This window comes from Zootoca vivipara, chromosome 5 (assembly GCF_965207765.1).
Source record: "Zootoca vivipara chromosome 5, rZooViv2.hap1.1, whole genome shotgun sequence".
Classification (NCBI taxonomy): Eukaryota; Metazoa; Chordata; class Lepidosauria; order Squamata; family Lacertidae; genus Zootoca; species Zootoca vivipara.
In genome coordinates, this window is record NC_142588.1 from 35,746,180 (window position 1) to 35,750,723 (window position 4,544).

Below are 4,544 nucleotides of genomic sequence, written 5' to 3' on the forward strand. Positions count from 1 at the left end.
GGGCATACCGGTACTACAGAATGGAGGGCAATAAGTCACTTAGTGAGTTCACAGATAACAGTTAATTCAAACCAGCAACTCCCTAATTCTCAGGATAATCTCTAACAGTGGAATCATAAGGATGTTTGCCTTTAATAAGCAGTGTTGTGCTTCCTATATGCACTTACCAGGAAGGAAGCCCCATTGAACAGAGTGGGACTTACTTTTGAGCAAGTATGTGTAGCATTGCTACCAATGCATACCTCAGTAATATAGTAGTACCCAAAGTAACAGAATGACTTCAAACACAACAGTGGGTGTTATCCACCCAAGTCATACTAGGTAGACCTATTGAAATAAATGGACGGAAGTTAGCTATAAGTCTAGTTTAAGTCTGTTAATTTTAGTGGGTCTATTCTGAGTATGACTTGGTCTGATACTGCCCAATATTTGTCTTTTTCTTTCAGAAGTACTTGAACTTTTTAGAAGAAAACACTGTACCTTCTGTTTCGTATTGTGAAAGTCATAAGATGGATGAGTTGTTTTTTATTTGCAAATTGATTCCAGTAACCTCTAAGGTATTCTATGGTTATTGTTTTGGACACATTATTAATCATGTTTCTATTCTGGAGATGTAGATTTGAATCAATCCATATGCTGTGTTGTTTCACAAAGGTCTCCTATCCCATTTTTTCTATCAATTTTTACATAATTACATCAATCACTGGTGTTCAAAAGCTAGAAAAGAGAGGACACTAGCCCTGTTTTGCCTTTTTATTTTAATTTTATCCCCAAGAGGGGGAGAATAAAGGAAACCAATTTTCTCAATGAATTGTGAATGTAAGTGGGGAAAATGTCTAAGAATTTTCTTGCTGTGCTCCCAAAAGATTACATATTATCTATCAATAACTTTATTCACTGATGTGGAATATAAAATAAAGCATTCATTCTTTCCATGAATTTCATCAAATGTTCATTTTGTACTTTTACACAAAGAGCTAACTGCTAAATAAGGAGGCCAATTGGAATGAGTGAAAAATGTCAATCACTTCCCATGTTGAGACTTTTCTGCTAAACTGTTAGGACTAAGATAGAAAGGAGCTTTTATGTGTTACATTCTTGAACAGTTGCCTATTTGTTTCTTCTTGAAAGAGTGATAAATTTGGTTTGCAAATCCTTTTAGCCTTTCCAAGGTTATATTAAATTATAATGATACCTCTCCATGCATATTTGCAGCATGCTTATAAAATGGCAGCAGCAGCCGTAACAGATGCATGTTCTCATGCTTCCCCCCAGGAAAGTATAAACTGTGGCCTTTTTGTGCAGTTATTGTACAGAAAACATTTTGATACTCATAAAATGTGATCGCACTGTATAGGTGTTTAAAAATTTAATGTGCACAAAATGTAATGTTTGTATGAACTGAAATTAAAACTTCTCTAAAGATTTGCATTTGCAAAGCAGATAAGTTTATGTTAAGGGAGAGGTTGCACTCTAGATCAGGCATAGGCAACCTTGGCTCTCCAGATGTTTTGGAACTACAACTCCCATGATCCCTAGCTAACAGGGCCAGTGGTCAGGGATCATGGGAGTTGTAGTTCCAAAACATCTGGAGAGCCAAGGTTGCCTATGCCTGCTCTAGATGAAAGCAGAAGGTTTATGTTTTTCCATTTCACAGGCTTAGGCTACCTAATTACTCATTGCCAGAAACCTGAGCTGCTGATCTCTAACAGCAGTGGCATATGAAGCCAAGTTTTGCAATGCTGAACAAGTTTAGGATCTCTCTGGGATCAGAGAGAGGAGAGTTTATTGAACTACATAAAGGGCTTAAAGGACTGAACCATGTTGCCTGCTATTTGAGAGCAATGTGTAACTTTGTAACATTTATCTTTCCTAACGTATTCAAGACTGTTCTTTGGTAAATCTTTGAAACTCATTCTTGAGGTGGAAAGCTCATTTATTTCTATACAAGGTCCTGATCAGAAGTACTGATGAACAAGTCTAACAGTAGAGCCCATAAACAAAGAGGGTTAAAAAAATATCATTCCAGGACCTTGGAAGCAGGTGGCCAACTCAGCTGACCCTAAGAAACTTTAATATGAATATTCTGCATAACAGAAGGCTCTGCTCAAAAGAATTTCCCAGGTAAATTCACTCTTGCCCTTTAGTAGAGATTAAAGTATCACCTACTACTCGTTATCTCTGGACCAACTAATGCCTTCAAGATGTAGGGATTATGAAAAGCCAATCTGTGTAGTACATCTTTCCTATTGTCCATGATGATACAAACTAGTACAGGAAGAAAACTCTAAATTTCAACTCTCCACATTATCTAACTAGTTTGATATACAGATGTTTAAGGGTGATTAGGAGACAGGATGGAAATAAGTTTCCAGAAAAACCTAGCTTTTGTTGTCTAGGTGAGAAAAAGACAATACACTTAGCAGGTAAGACAAGCTAGCTTCAGTGGCACAAAAAGGCAGTTTTGCCTTGTTAAATGGAAGTCAGAAATATCAAGTTGGCTCAACCTTAGCAATCAATTTACGTAAAGGCCAGACTGAGAACAAGAGATCTCATACCCCCTGCCTGCCATTCTTGTCTGATAGCACAACAAAACATGTCTGGGTTGCTGTGTCCTTCAATAGCTAATGCTGCTCCAGCATATAACGCGGCTTTTCACCTGCTCTTTAACTGATGTGGGAGTAGAAGCATAAGAAGTATAAGGCAGCCCCTTGTTTTTCTCCCAAGTTTTGAAATCTCGGTAGTTATGTACTAAAGACAAATCATAGTCCCTAACTTTGCAGGTGAAAAGATTGAAAGTGGGGGAAGGAATTCATCTCAAAGACTACATACCCAGTGTGCCCATCCTAGGACACCTACCAGAGCCCATCCTCTCAGTTACGTACATCAACTTTTACCTGGGCAGATTCTGTGAAGCCAAGTAAGGAGATTCAACCACAGAAGAAGACTCCAGTATGAATGTCACTTTCTGGAAGATAAATTATGAGTCAGTTGAATACTTATCCAGATGTGCAGCCAAGTGTAGATGCAATTCCTTTCAGTGGAATGTGCTAGGCATTTGGGAGAGCAACCATGCGCCACCCACACTGCCTCACTAGCTGCTACTGGATTTGCACATCCCATAAAAACAATGGATAGACAGCATTCACTCACTATATCCGTTCAATTGAGTGCACAGGCAATATGTGTCCAACATGTGATATGCCCATTGAAGGCTGTTTCTGCATGTGACTCTCCTTAGTTAAAGCAGGGGACGGAAGAGTGTGTCAAAGGAAGAAACCTTTCTTGCCTCTTCTTCATCCTCATTTAAATAATTTCATAGATACAAAATGAAACAGTTATCATGAAGGCAGGGCCAATATACACAGCCTGTACCACTGGATCCATACTTGTACATCTAAACCAAGAAATAAAAGCCCACCTATAGAATAATTGATTGTATTCTTATTTCAACTCGAGGCTTGTCCTGAGGGACTCCTCACAGCGAAGTAAATCAATGCTCAGTTTTAAAAATGTCTTGGTTCATCAACTCTCAGAACTGCTGTGGTAATCACTGCTGAAAAAGCCCTGAGTGTGTGTACAGAGCTCACTTGACTAGATGCATGCAAGTTCTATTTTCGTCCTTTCTCTTATCTGTCTCTGTTATCTGTATTATTACGATAGCAGCATAATAATGAAGTGTGTTGACACAATTATCTGTGGCTACTTCAGCTTAGAGACCGGTAATGAGTTTTATGTTCCAATGTAACTGAAGAGAGCATTGCTCAGCGGAGGAACATATGCTTGCTGTGATGAAGGCCCCAGGTTGAATCCCCCACCATTTTCAGGTAAAAGGAACAGGTAACAGTTGGGGAGTAAAGATCTCTCTCTGCCTGATACTGTGGAGGGCTGCTGCCAGTTAGAACAGGTGGTATTGGACTAGGGGAATCTGACCTCATAACTCTGCAGGTGCACCCTAGCTCTGAGGTGGCCCTTTTCACCTTAAGAAAGAGCAAGGGGCAAAGCCAGCAAGTTGCTAGGCCAGCCCAAGACATTTTTGGCACTTGAGGCAAACCACAAAATAGCCCCTCTTCACCAGGGAAGAAGGTGTGAGTGAAGATCTACATCAGGAACCACACAGAAAGATCTACATCAGTATACACTGCCCCTGTGGATCCTGCCACCTGAGGAAGTCACCTCAACGGGTCTCATGGGTGGGGCAGTCCTGCAGGAATATCTCTTCCTGTCTTTACTGAGAGTAAACAGGGGGGGAAACATGAGATAGTAATATCAACTTTTTAACTACCCAAAGCAAAGGGTCCTGTCTCAGTTAGTTCACTGGAAAGGGAAAGGGAAATAATCTGGCCTGTACAAAGAATCAAACAATGGGATAGGGAAGAATGGAGAAGCTCTCTGGGCTGCTGGTCACAGAGTTTGCTAAGTGGTACAAGGCATGGACAAATCTGTTGTTTTCGGTTTCTATCAGTTGCCTATTTTTCTAATCTTAAATTCAGTTCTCCATATCAGCTGGTGATTATTATTATTTTTAAAGGCATCATGAAAAT

At 39.8% G+C, this 4,544-nt stretch overlaps 1 long non-coding RNA gene across 1 annotated transcript; it reads left to right on the forward strand.

Annotated features, from left to right (window-relative positions):
• The first annotated feature begins 421 nt into the window (after positions 1-421).
• LOC148685643 (uncharacterized) lies at positions 422-2,920 on the forward strand. The gene is made up of 3 exons (XR_015950196.1): positions 422-557; positions 2,030-2,124; positions 2,784-2,920. It is a non-coding gene; the product is annotated as an uncharacterized LOC148685643 (long non-coding RNA).
• The last annotated feature ends 1,624 nt before the right edge of the window (positions 2,921-4,544 follow it).